Genomic DNA, 15,064 nt, shown 5'->3' with positions numbered 1-15,064 from the left:
ACGCCTCGCTCAGCTCAGGGCTGGCACAGGAGGAACTGCAGCTCTGCTGGGCTCTCTGACAGAAGAAACACTGCAGCACGCACGCAAGAGCCGTTGTTGGTCAGAGGGTGTGTGGCTCTGTCCACACCGCTGGGGTGAGAGAAAAACGCCACAACCTGTCAGCAGATCAACACAGGGCAGTGGGTTATGGGATAATGAAACATGGAAGGAGGTGTGTTTAGAATGTGTGTGCTGTGAAGAACAGGGAAGGGCAGGCCTACAGGTTCAAGACCTAATTCTTCTATTTTTTTGCTTTTTAGGGCCACTAGGGGTTGAATCAGAGCTGCAGCTGCCAGCCTACACCACAGCCACAGCAACACTGGATCCGAGCCATGTCTGCAACCTACACCACAGCTCACAGAGAGGCCAGATCCTTAACCCACTAAGTGAGGCCAGGGATTGAACCTGCATCCTCATGCATACTAGTTGGGTTCGTTACCACTGAGCCACAAAGGGAACTCCAAGACCTAATTCTTTAATACTGATTGTACATAAAAACAATGCTAATACCTAATCATGACTTAACCATTCTAAATTTAGTTGGAAGTGGCAGGTAGATGACCTTTACACATACACAATTTGAGAAAACATCTGATCAAATACATCTAATATCATGTGTGGTTTCAGGAAATGTGAAAGGAACAGCAGCCAACAAGATTCCCATCTGTAAGCAATGAGATACTGCTGTGTAGCACTGGGACCTATATCTAGTCACTTATGATGGAGCAGGATAATGTGAGAAAAAAGAATGTATACATGTATGTATAACTGTCAATTTTCTACCATGCTGCACAGTAGAAAATTGACAGAATACTGTAAACCAGCTGTAATGAAAAAAATAAAAATCATATAAAAAAATAAAATAAGGAGTTCCTGTCATGGTGCAGTGGAAATGAATCCACCTAGGAACCATGAGGTTGTGGGTTCGATCCCTGGCCTCGATCAGTGGGTTAAGGATCCAGTGTTGCCATGAACTGTGGTGTAGGTCACAGATGCGGCTCGGATCTAATGTTGCTGTGGCATAGGCTGGAGGCTACAGCTCTGATTTGACCCCTAGCCTGGGAACCTCCATATGCCATGGCTGCGGCCCTAAAAAGACAAAAATAAATAAATAAAATAAATAAAATTAAAAAAAAAAAAAAAAAGATTCCCATCTGAGTGAGGCCAGCAGCACTGAATATATCTTGTCCCAAATCGTGGAATTAGTGACTGAAAGCACCGGGCCATTTACAAATGTATATGATGGATAAAGTATTAATCTTCGAGAAATTATAATGGGGGGATGCAGTTCCCATCGTGGCACAGCGGAAACGAATCCGACTAGGAACCATGAGGTTTGATCCCTGGCCTCGCTCAGTGCGTTAAGGATCCGGCGTTGCCGTGAGCTGTGGTGTAGGTTGCAGACACAGCTCAGATCCAGTGTTGCTGTGGCTGTGGAGTAGGCCAGTGGTTACAGCTCTGATTAGACCCCTAGCCTGGGAACCTCCATATGCCGTGGGTGCGGCCCTAAAAAAACAAAAAACAAACAAATCAGGAGTTCCTATTGTGGCTTAGTGGAATAAGAACCCAACATTGTCTCCATGAGGATGTGAGTTCGACCCCTGGCCTTGCTCAGTGGATTAAGGATCTGGCATTATTGCAAGCTGCAGCATAGGTCACAGACGCACCTCAGATCCCACATTGCTGTGGCTGTGGCACAGGCCAGCAGTTTGCATCTCAGATTTGACCCCAGCCCAGGAACCTCCATATGCCACAGATATGGCCATAAAAAGTAAAAAAAAAAAATCACATAAAGTTAAGGTAGCAAAAGGATAGAAAAATATATAATGCATAAGGTAACACTATATTAATTAATATTTCCCTTAGGGAATTACATTTAAGGGAAAAACTTTATTAGATAAAAACAGCAGGGAGATAAATAGCAAGTATAAATCTTATCACTTGATAACATAAGTCTCAAAATATGTGTCAAAAATGTATGTATTTACAGTATACTTAGCAAATATAAACACAATATATATTTGCATGTATAAAACATAGTATATAAATATATAGTATATATTTTACTGCAACTTTCAGTAACAGATAGGCAACACAAAGCAGGGCAGATACCCATGATTTGCACAATATGATGAAGAAACTGGAACTAAAAGACATGTAGAAAACTGTATCTAAGAACCACAGTGTCCAGTGAACACAGACATATCCAAAAGTCAACCACACAGCACACATCAACAGATTCAAGGACAGAAATCACAGTATATTCTCTGACTACAATACAATTAAATTAGAAATAATAAAACATAGCTAGAAAAATCCTCCAATGTTTAGAATTTAGGAAATGTACTTCTACATGTGTCTAAAGAATAATGGAAATTAGGGAGTTTCCATTGTGGCTCAGCAGGTTATGAACCTGACCAGTATTCGCTATGATGCAGGTTCGATCCCTGGCCTGGCTCAGTGGGTTAAGGATCCGGTGTTGCCATAAGCTGTGGTGTAGGTTACAGACAGTTTGGATCTGGCATTGCTGTGACTGTTGTGTAGGCCTGCAGCTACAGCTCCGATTCGACCCCTAGCCTGGGAACCTCCATATGCCATAGGTGCAGCCCTAAAAAGACAAAACAAACAAAACAAAACAAAACAGGAACTAAAAAAAAAAAAGGGGGAGTTCCCGTCGTGGCGCAGTGGTTAACGAATCTGGCTAGGAACCATGAGGTTGCAGGTTCAGTCCCTGCCCTTGCTCAGTGGGTTAAGGATCGGGCGTTACCGTGAGCTGTGGTGTAGGTTGCAGACACGGCTCGGATCCTGCATTGCTGCGGCTCTGGCATAGGCTGGTGGCTACGGCTCCGATTGGACCCCTAGCTTGGGAACCTCCATATGCCGCGGCAGCTGCCCAAGAAATAGCAAAAAAAAAAAAAAAAAAAAGTTAGAGAAGTAACAGTAAAACAACCCCAAGAAAATATAAGGAAAGAAATAGGAAAAAAAATATTACAGAAAAGGAAAACATAGATCTGATAGAGAGGATTAAAAGGCAAAGCTGTTTTCTTGGAAAAGAATGATGACCTGAGCTGCCATCAGAAATGCAAATGCAATGCAGAGCACCTTCTGTGGGCAAGATTCATGGGGAAGAGATGCTGTGATCAATTTAGGTCAATATATTTGAAAACGTAGATAAATTCCTGGAAAATAAATCAATGTAGGAGTTCCTGTTGTGGCTCAGCAGTTAACAAACCTGACTAGTATCCATGAGGACGTGGGTTTAATCCCTGGCCTCGCTCAGTGGGTTAAGGATCCAGTGTTGCTGTGAGCTGTGGTGTAGGCAGCAGACACAGCTTGGATACTGCGTTGCTGTGGCCATGCTGTAGGCCAACAGCTATAGCTCCAATTCAACCTCTAGCCTTGGAATCTCTATACACTGAGGGTGCAGCCCCACAAAGTTAAAAAATAAATAAATAAATAAAACTACTTAAAACGTGACGAAGAAGATATAGGAGTTCCTGTAATGGCTCAGCAGTTAACGAACCCGACTATTCATAAGGACGTGGGTTTGATCCCTGGCCTCACTCAGTGGGTTAAGCATCTGGCATTGCCATGAGCTGTGGGTGTAGGTTGAAGATGTGGCTCGGATCCCACGTTGCTATGGCTATAGCATGGGCTGGCAACTACAGCTCCTATTCGACCCCTAGTCTGGGAACCTCCATATGCCGTGGGTGGGCCCTAAAAAGATTTAAAAAAAAAAAAAAAGAGATAGAAAACCTGTATAGTGTTATAAACATTAAAGAAGTCAAATCACTCATGAAAAGCCTCTTCTCCCAACACACACATATCAAACACACCTACAGGTGGAGAGCTCACTGCACTTCAAGGAAGGACTCATTCTAGACACAAACTCTTCCAGAAAAGAAAAAGAGGAAGCACCCTCCAGCCATCTGATGTAGTAGGTTCTCCTGACACCACATCTCCTTCAGGGCGGCACAGGAATGGAATTTACTATAATGTACTTCTCAGAAACCAAGAGGCAGACATCCTAGGACCAAACAAATCTAGCACTATTTTAAGGATGGTACAATATAATTCAGGTGATTTTATCACTGGAATACAAGATCATTTAACATTAGAAATGTGATTAACACAGTTTACCATTGACTGTTCTGTTTGTCTTAGTAGAAACACACACACATAGAAAAGCTTTTGACAAAATTCAACATCCATTCACAACTTTTAAAAATACTCCATGCAAGAGTTCCTGTTGTGGCTCAGAGGGTTAAGAACCTGACCAGTACCATGAGGATGCAGGTTCAATCCCTGTGCTCGATCAGTGGTTAAAGGATCCAGTGCTGCCACAAGCTGTGGCATGGTCACAGATGATGTTGTGGCTGTGGTGCAGGCTGGCAGCTGCAGCTCCAATTCGACCCCTAGCTGGGGAACTTCCATGTGCTGCAGGTGCGACTGTAGAAAAAAAAAATGTAGGAATAAACCATGATGGCCTCTATACCACCACTTTCATTCCACAATTCTGGAAGTCCAAGCCAGCTCAGTAAGGCAAGAGAAGGAAATAGGGGCTTTAAAAAACCCACTCTCACACAACAGTGCAACAATGCAAAGTATCTGGGAGCAAATTCAAAGATCTGAAACACCTTTTCAGAGAACATTATAAAACTCTGAGGGGCATTAATAAAGACCTAAATAAATGGAGAGCTATACCACGACCAGGACTGGAAAATATTACAAATATATGAATTCCACCCCCCCCAAAGGAATTGTTAAAGGCAATTCAAATCAAAATCCAGAAGGCTGTGTACAAATGAGCCAGGGAGGCAGCCAGCCAGAGAGATTTGAGCCTAAACTTATTCTAGAGGTGTTTTCAGGGGAGGAAAAAGTTTTCTTGACTCTCGGGGTCCCTGGTATGGGCAGGGGTGGTCCACACTGAAGGAGTAACTAGGAAGATTTGTTTATACTGATTTCTTTTTTTTTTCTTTTTGCCATTTCTTGGGCCGCTCCCGCGGCATATGGAGATTCCCAGGCTAGGGGTCCAATCGGAGCTGTAGCCACCGGCCTATGCCAGAGCCACAGCAACACGGGATCCGAGCCGCGTCTGCAACCTACACCACAGCTCACGGCAACGCCGGATCGTTAACCCACTGAGCAAGGGCAGGGATCGAACCCGCAACCTCATGGTTCCTAGTCGGATTCGTTAACCACTGCGCCACGACGGGAACTCCTGTTTATACTGATTTCTCAACCCCAAACCCACCGCCTGCCCTCCGCCTGAGGCAGGTGGCCCTTCACAGGGGAGCTTTCTGGCGGCTCAGGGTAGAAGGTCACTCTGACCTCCCCCTTCCGCCATTTTATCAAACTTCTTCAGCTTAAGATACTCAGTAAGGCAAGGAGCTGGGTGCTGGGGCAGCATGTCCTGAATCCCATTGTGTCAAGGCTGGAAGCAGCAGGAGAAAGCCCGTGCTGTCCAGAAGGCAGCTGGGGAAGGTCAGGCCCCCTAGACTCACCGAGACAGGGTGGGGTCCTGGCTCAGGCTGATCAAGGAGCCCAGACCCAGCCCAGGCACAGCTCTTGGGAAAGAGCAGCTTTCTCCAAAAATGGGTGCTGGACAACTGGGTATCTATAGGAAAAGGAAAACACAATTGGATCCCATTGCTCACCATGAACAATACAAAGAGCTCACACTTTCTGACGCAACATGAGGAACAGCAGCAGCAGCAAGACAGCCATGGAGGAAACTCCCACACAGAGATGCACGCCTGCCCCCCGCCACCCCAGGGAAGCCTGTGTGTTTCTTCACAACGAAGTGAGGAGGTATTTCTGGATAAGTCTGATCATATGAGACATTCCCCATCGGTAAGTCCCCAAACCTGAAACTTTTTTCCCAGTAGTGCCAATCCTGAATTTTGCCCTTGGGTTTCTTTAGACTCAAGGACAAGGCGTCACATTAGCCCTAATGCATTTCATCAGGTTCTCGTCATTGTCTGACCTCTGGGGTCCTTTATGAATTTGAGTCCTGGCTTCCCTCTCACTTTTGATAAGCTCCAGGGAGGTGATGGGGATATGAATCACCTCAGAAACCACCTGCCCCCACCCGGCTGAGGATCCTGCCCAGCTCTGGCCCCAGCTCTGCTTGGCCAAGGGGCCCCTGCCATCCACACGGACACATTCGAATCCACACCTGTTCGTTCCACCAGCCTTACTGAGCAAGAAGGAAGGAGCTTGTTCTTCTTACCCGAGCATGTGATATTTTTACTATCTTCACCTGAGTTTTCCTCCCTGTGGTTAAAGGTGCCTTAAATGAATAAACTGTTTTATCCCTGGTGACTCAGACTTGGGCCCCTGGAGCAGCTGGAACAGAGGCAGCAGAAAGGGCCCTTCACATAGCCCAGGCCTTAACCAGGCACTACCACTCTCACTCATTATGAGAGTGGGGGCCACCCCCAATTTCTAACTTGGAGTTACCTCTCTCAGGACAACACTGTTTAAAATTTGCCAAGGGCCTTCTGTTTCTTTTGAATTTCTCCATGTCGTGAATGCTGGTCACATCCTGCTGGCTTCCCTGGACAGCTCTTCCCTCAGGATGGCCTGCTCTTCCATCCTCAGCAGCCAGAGTCATCCTTCAAAGTCAGGCGGTGCCTCCTGCTTGCACATCCTGGTCTCCGCCCCATCACTGCCCCTCCCAAGTAGGGCCGGGCCTATATCTCCATCACCAAGAAGCCTGTCTGGTCATGAGTTAACCAGGCTTTCACAATGGATGTTCCTGAGGTGCAGGGAAGTCCTGGCCAAGCTTTCCAGCAACCAGTGCACAGGTGGGCTCTTCCAACAAGGCTGGCCAAGACTCAGGACCCCCCTTAGTAGCTGGAAGGCAAACATGTCGTGACTTCTGTCTCCTATGGGTTACGATGTCCCCTGAGCCTGGGGAGCAGCCAACAACGCCCCCCCCCAAAAAAAAAGATGTGAGTGTGGGGTAAGTTTTGGAGCAAAGACAATATTCTGGATTCCAGAAGTTTCTCTCCTAAAATAAGCATGGACGTTTATTTTAAGAGAATGTGAATCAGGCTCATGTCCATATGGTACAGTTACCACACTTCTAAAGACAAAGCCTGAGAACCAGAAGTCAGCAGCTGACACTCCTGGCACAGAGTGGAGGTGGCCGAGGGTGCGCGCCCCTGGCCCTCCAGTCCCCACGCGGGTTCCCTTGTCCTCCTAGTCACCTCACTATGGGTGGGGGCCGGGGGGGTAGAGGCACAGGTGGGCAGGGAAGCAGGGGCTCCCTTGGGCCGTGGCCAGTGCAGAAGAAAACAACTCAAAAAGCAGAATGCTGCCTGTGCAGGCTGCCATGTCAGCAGGGAGAGTGGGCCCCAGACGGGTGGCACGCAGACATCCATCACCATCGAGACAGAGACCATCCTAGTCTAAGCAGGTGACTGGTGCTTAGACTGGCAATGAGAATCACATGAGAGCAACAGCCACAAGAGATGAGAGGTCTTAGTTCCACTGCACAGACAGGGAAATGGAGGCCCGGAGAGCCAGAAAGGAAGCTGTGTAGCTGGATTCAAAGCCAAGAGTCTAAACCCTGGACCAGTGCAGACACGTGAGCAGGTTTAAGCATTGCCCACCATTGCAAACCAAAGTCACACTGAACCTGTGGGCTGGCAATGACTTTTTTTTTCCTTGTCTTTTTAGGGCTGCAGCCATAGCATATGGAGGTTCCCATGTAGAGGTCGAATGAGAGCTGTAGTCACTGGCCTATGCCACAGTCACAGCCACAGTAATGAGGGGTCCAAGCTGCATCTGTGACCCACACCACAGCTCACGGCCATGCCAGATCCTTAATCCACTGAACAAGGCCAGAGATCGAACCAGTGTCCTCATAAATGCTAGTCAGATTCCTTTCTGCTGAGCCATGATGGGAACTGGAGGCAATGATTTTTTAAAGTTGACAATCCCATTGGTGAGGGCACTGGCAATATTTCCATTTGGTAGCACCCACTGGTGCTCCCAGGCACAGGCCCCCAGACCCAGGCCGATCCCCCTCCAGGCTGACTGGCACTTGTGCAAAGTAACCAGGAAAATGCTATTACAGTATTGCCTGTAATAACAAAGCAGGTCTGGCCAGAGGCACTGAGGAATGGATCAGAACTGTTTTCAAGGCGGGGCCTCAGGCTGGGCAGGAGGCTCTGGAAAGGCGAACTCCTTCTCACCGGCTATTTCAGTAACTTTATTTTATACATGTTTTTTAGGGCCAAACCCATGGCATATGGAGGTTCGCAGGCTAGGGGTGGAATTGGAGCTATAGCTGCTGGCCTACACCACAGCCATAGCCACTCCAGATCCAAGCTGTGTCTGCGACCTACACCACAGCTCATGGCAATGCTTGATCCTTAACCCACCGAGCAAGGCCAGGGACTGAACCTGCATCCTTATAAATTTCATTTCCCCTGAACCATGACGGGAACTCCTGTTTTGGTAACTTGAGATCTTAACAAGTGTAAGGTACTGACTACAAACATACACAAACATAGCACATGAGCACACAGGCACAGAGAGGTCTGGAAGGCTTCTCATCAAAGGGCAGGTGTACAATTTGCCTTTGGTGGTACCAGCTTCCCTTAGCACACAGGCACGTCCTTCCTACTTGAATTAAAGGTGAAAAGCTTTTTTTCCACGTCTCACAAACTGCAGCTTTGCTGGACCTGTGGATGTGCTGGGAGGAGCTAGAAGGCCCCCTCCCTCCTACCAGCTGCCTCCTGCGCCCTCAGCTGCAGCCCCCACACTCATGGCCTCCCACCTGGCCCTGGCTCCCCAGCTATGGACCCATCACTCCTCCCACGGCCGCCTCTCCCAGATAGCTGATTAATGCCTTGGGTTGGGGCTGAGCCTTTCTTTTCTAAGAACCTGTGAAACCTTCTTTCTTATTTCTCCCACTAGTAACTAAGTTTCCCAGGCGTGGCCCTAGGATACATCCTAGCCTTTGCCTGCTTCCTTGCTAAGAGAAAAGGTACAGGAATGACACAGGCGGTGCGGCCATCTTTTCAGCCTAAAGGGTAGGGACGAGACTGGAGGACTGGAAGCAGGAGGAAAGAGGCAAGAGCAAGCATTCGAAGCAAGGGAAGGGAAAGCCCTGAGACACAGAGAGAAGCCAGATGGGGGCTAGTGCCGGGGTTGGGGGGACAGTGTGCAGAAGCTGGGAGGACAGGTGGCACCACATGGGAACCAGCAGGTGGCCTGGCAGGGACAAGACTGAGAAGGGGCTGAATGGGTACCGGACCTGTAAAATGGGGGTAAGGCCTATGGTGACCCAGAGAATCACACCAGGTGTCACGTTGCTGTCACTTTGGCAAAGGGCTGGCAAGACGCCTCAATGCCTCAAAAACCCCATGGGGACCCTGGTTCTGAGGCTCTGCAGGTGCCAGAGCAGAGGTCCCTTCCCAGGTATGATGAGGCTTGGCTCCGCGATTTCATTTTTCTATCACCTTCCGACAGGCTTTCAGCAGACCTGGTGCTATCACAGGAGGGATGTCACCCAGCAGTCAACTGGACCTCGTCCTCTCGACTTCTCTCCGGAATCCCACTCACACTGCTTTCCCCAGAACCCAGAACCTTCTCCATCCTCCCCTCAATTCTCTTGTCAAAATTTCCATTCACTCCCTGGAGGTTTCACTGATTAGCAAATCTAACTACTTTCTAAAGAGTTAAAACCAAGTGATTCTCAAATGAAGAGTGTTAGAGATGAATGATTTTAAAGCAAGAAGATTTCTGCTTCTGTACCTTTGAAACTATTTTCCACTCATCAGTCTTCCAGGGAGAGAAAGACACTGAAACCACCATGACAAGTCCCTTGCTCCCTCCACCCCCACCACTGTCCCCCTGACAGAGGGTTCTGTTGGAACCTAGTGGAGGAGGTAGGAATCAGACAGACAGGAACACGGCTCTCAATATAAAGAGTTTTATAAATTTTAGTTCTTCAAAAATGGAAAAAATATTGCTTGGAGTTTAAAGAATGTATCTTTATCAGTTTTTAGTTTTGGCAAACACACCATGGCAATGTGGGGCAGTCACAATGGGGACACTGGGTGTGGGGCACATTGGGACTATCTGTACTATCTTTGCCACTTTCATCTAAATCAAAAGTTATTCCAAAACAATATTTAAAGGAGCCTGTCGTGGCTCAGTGGTTAACGAATCCGACTAGGAACCAGGAGGTTGCGGGTTCAATCCCTGGCCTTGCTCAGTGGGTTAAGGATCCGGCGTTGCCGTGACCTGTGGTGTAGGTTATAGACTTGGCTCGGATCCTGCATTGCTGTGGCTCTGGCGTAGGCCAGCGGCTACAGCTCCGATTTGACCCCTAGCCTGGGAACCTCACCTCCGTATGCCGCGGGAGCGGCCCAAGAAATAAACAAACAAACAAAACCAATATTTAAAGTCAGAAAAACTATGGGGACAAAGAATGAATATCTAAATTGATATATCTGAGTTCCCTTTGCGGCTCAGCAGTTAATGAACCTATCATTCATGAGGACATGGGTTTGACCCCTGGCCTTGCTCAGTGAGTTGAGGATCCGACGTTGCCTTGAGCTGTAGTGTAGGTGTCAGAAGCCGCTCCAATCCCGCGTTGCTGTGGCTGTGGTATAGGCTGGCGGCTACAGCTCCGATTGGACCCCTAGCCTGGGAACCTCCATATGCCAGGGATGTGGCCCTAAAAAAAGACTAAATAAATAAATAAATTTATATATCTGATTCACTTTGTTGTACACCTGAAACTAATATAGCAATACAGTAAGTCAACTATACTCCAATAAATAAAAAAATCAGAGACTATTAATCAGATTGGTAATTAAGATCATTTGCCCAATCAGGCCAGGCCCTGTGCTACAGCTGCGGTAAGACATGGATTCCCCAGGTCCTGGATGAGGGGTTCCCACCGTGGAATAACTCTAGCTCCGTGGGATGCAAGGGGAGGGCAGTGGGTAGGGGGTGCCCAGAGGCTCAGAATTAGCACCCCTCAGACCAAAGCCCACGGCCAGGGCTTGGGGAAGCAGGGAAGGATTACAAAACAACACACGGGGATGGAGCAGACTCCTGCCACATCTCCTAGAGCAGGGGGGAGGCTGGAGCGTGCGCAGGTGACACACCTGAAACTGATCCCCAGAGGAGGTAAGCTCAGGTAGTTTAGCAGAATAAGGTACTGGAAGGTAGAAAGAGTACCATTCCTGGTAAAGGAAACAACAGGTTGAGGGGTGCGTTTCGCGGCGAGAAAGGAAGAAGAAATGCAACCGAACAGAAAAAGCTTGGGGGCGGGGACACTGATTCCTCCGAGGCGTCGTCCCATCTTCCCTCCCTAGAGCTCCAGCGCCCGCAGGAGGCAGGCCCGGGGGAGGGACCACGGTTTTGGGGAGCTTAGGCTGTGCAAGCTTCGCACCCACAGAGCCCTGGTGGTGCCACAAGTGGTGGACGAAGGCGAGCGTTTCACTTCGGCCTCGACCTTCACGTGGGGAACTCGAAACGCCCCCTTTGCCATGAACTCGCCGGGAGGCCTCTTTTGTCCTCATTTCCCTCCCCAGTCGAGACCTTTTTCTAGGGGGAAAAGCCTATTACCATCGGGGGCGGAGCTCCTTCCGTCCCTTCTCCGGGTCAGGGGGAGGGAGAACGGGGGAGACGCTCCCGGTCCCGCCGCCCGCCAACCAGCCCAACGACGCCCGGTGAGCACCCCCGGCCCGCCCTACTCACGGCCGCCCGCCGGTCCGCGCCCCGGCCCGCAGCGCCCATCGGCACGGCCTCGCTCAGCGCGGGCGCAGCTCTCCGGAGGCCCCAGCGCGGCCCGGGACGCGCTGCGGCGGTTGACGCCTGGGCCGCGCGCGAGGCATCCCTGCCGCCGCCGCCCGCGGGCCGCCTGCCCTTTGTTTTGGAGCTGCGGCCCCGCCGCGCCGCCGTTAACGGCCTCGGAGCGCGGCACCGGCCAATCAGCGCGCGGCCCCGCCGCAGCCCAGCCCCGGCCCCGCCCCGGCGCGCCTCCTCCCGTAGCTCGGCCGGCTAGCCCTCTGCAGGGCGGGGCGGGGCGCACGTGCGCCGGGGCGCGCCGCTCTCCCATTGGCCTGCCGGCCGAGCGCGGCCTCGGAGCCAGCCTGTGAGGGTCGAGGGGCGCGGGGTGGGGCCTGGTGGGGCGGGCTCAATGAGGAGCTCAGCGCGCCGGCGCGGATTGCCTTGGGTTGGGCGATCCGCCTGCACGGGTCTCTGGCGGTGGGGACCTCGCACCCCGGAAAGGCCCCGGTCACCCGCTTTTCCCGACATTCGTGCGTTGGCCGAGGGGACTGGGAACCTGGGGCGCGAGTGGGGCTTCCTGGCCGGACCCCTTGGCCACCCCATTCCGGAGCGAGTCCTCCGCGTCGCCTGCCCAGACCCCCTCTAGTTCGCTCCGAGCCGCTGGACTTGAGCGCCTCGGATTGCGCACCTGGCCTGACGGGAAGCCCTTGGCCCGGCAGCTCCGTCTGCCCCTTAACCGCACTCCGTCCCCCAGGCCTCCCTGGCGGTCTTCGTGTGGGTCCCAAAGCCTTTCTCCCTAGATGGGTGTTTAAATCACGTCGTCAGCACCACCATCGCGCACCGTCGAGGTCACAGTGTAGATACCATTTTTTACATGGTAGCACCCTTGATGCTTGTTTCCTTTTTAGGATACAATGTATCTGCACGGCTCTCAGTGGCTTGGGTGAGCTCTGATTCACTGTTAGAGAGCGGCTATGTTTCCACAAGCCCGCTGCACAGGGTCTTGAAGCTGGTTCCTCAAAGGAGTGTCAGCATCTCTTCATTAACTATTAAGCCTTTCAGGTCTCCTTCAATTTCCAACTGAGTTTCTTTTTTCTTCTGAATTTCAGAATTCCTTAGATTGTTTTAAATATTAACCTTTAGGAGTTCCCGTCGTGGCGCAGTGGTTAACGAATCCGACTAGGAACCATGAGGTTGCGGGTTCGGTCCCTGCCCTTGCTCAGTGGGTTAACGATCCAGCGTTGCCGTGAGCTGTGGTATAGGTCGCAGACGCGGCTCGGATCCCGCGTTGCTGTGGCTCTGGCGTAGGCCGGTGGCTACAGCTCCGATTCAACCCCTAGCCTGGGAACCTCCATATGCCGCGGGAGCGGCCCAAGAAATAGCAACAACAAAAAGACAAAAGACAAAAAAAATAATAATAAATAAATATTAACCTTTAGTTGATTTTTTTTTTTTTTGCCTTTTCTAGGACAGCTTCCCTCGGCATATGGAGGATCCCAGGCTAGGGGTCCAATTGGAGCTGTAGCTGCTGGCCACAGCCACAGCCACAGCAACGCGGGATCCGAGCTGCGTCTGCGACCTACACCACAGCTCACGGCAACGCCGGATCCTTCACCCACTGAGCAAGGCCAGGAATCGAATCTGCAACCTCATGGTTCCTAGTTGGATTTGTTAACCACTGTGCCACGACGAGAACTCTTTTTTTCTTTTCTTTTCTTTTTTTTTTTTTAAGGGCAGCACCCGCGGCATATGAAGGTTCCCAGGCAAGGGGTCTAATCAGAGCTACAGCTGCTGGCCTACACCACCACAGCAATGCCAGATCATTAACCCACTGAGCGAGGCCAGGGATGGAACCCACAACCTCATGGTTCCTAGTCGGATTCCTTTCCGCTGCACCATGACAGGAACTCCTTAACATTTAGTTGGTTTTCCATTGCAAATATATTTTCTCAGCCACTCCTCTCTTGAAAAAAGAAATCCTCGTTTTGATGTGAGCCATAGTTTATATAATTTTGTATCCTGCTTTTTTCTGTTTTTGCAGATATTTTTTTTTTCCAAGATGTGCAGAAGTTCCCTGGCCAGGGATTGAAATGGCACCACTGCAGTGATCAGAGCCACAGCAGTGACAGTGCCAAATCTTTAACCTACCAGTGAACTCCCAATTTGCCGTTATTCTTTGCATTATGGTTCCTACCTTCCTTCTTGGAGACACAGTTCTCCCTTAGAATCAAAGTGACTGAGGTATATACCCGAATCTTGGAGGACTCCGCCAGTGCCCTGGCCTGTCAGCTCATTGGCCCTTTTTTGCAAGGATCTTGTCCTCTGTGTGACTCTGATGCACACTGACCTCTCTGACCACTGACCAGTGCCTTCCAAATATTTTTTCCTTTATTTTTCTTCTTTTTAGGGCTACACCTGCAGCATATGGAAGTTCCCAGGCTAGGGATCGAATTGGAGCTGCAGCTGCCAACCTATAGCACAACCACAGCAAAGTAGGATCAGAGTCATGTCTGGGATGTACACCACAGCTCACGACAACACCGGAACCTTAACACACTGAGCAAGGCCAGGGATCAACCCACATCCTCATGGATACTAGTCAGGTTCTTAACCTGCTGAGCCACAACAGGAACTCCCCTTTCAAATATTTTAAACTATGATTACAGTTAAAACAAAACATTGGATGTTCCTGTTGTGGCGCAGTGGTTACGAATCCAACTAGAAACCATGAGGTTGCAGGTTTGATCCCTGGCTTTACTCAGTGGGTTAAGGATCCAGTGTTGCCATGACCTGTGGTGTAGGTTGCAGATGTGGCTTGGATCCCGCATTGCAGTGGCTCTGGCGTAGGCCAGCGGCTACAGCTCCAATTTGACCCCTAGCCTGGGAACCTCCATATGCTGTGGGAGAGGCCCTAGAAAAGACCAAAAAAAAAAAAAAAAAGAGCATTTTACTGGAGTTCCTGCTGTGTGTTAAAAGGATCTGGTATTGCCAAAGCTGTGGCACAGGTCGCAGTTGCAGCTCAGATTCAGTCTCTGGTCCGGGAACTACAATATGCCACAGGTGCAGCCATAGAAAAAATACATTTTATGGGTATGAAGTTTCTGTTTAGGATGAGGAAGAATTTGGGGAATGGATAGTGGGGTCCCATGGTTGTGTGACCTGGATCATCCTCAGCTCTCCTGACTTCCTGCTTCCATCCTTGTGAGCCTTTAACCAGCTAGATGTCCAGAGGGACCAGTCCCAGGGCATCACCCTCGCTTCT

This window comes from Phacochoerus africanus, chromosome 15, assembly GCF_016906955.1.
Source record: "Phacochoerus africanus isolate WHEZ1 chromosome 15, ROS_Pafr_v1, whole genome shotgun sequence".
NCBI classification, from domain to species: Eukaryota; Metazoa; Chordata; class Mammalia; order Artiodactyla; family Suidae; genus Phacochoerus; species Phacochoerus africanus.
This window is presented reverse-complemented; position numbering follows the sequence as displayed.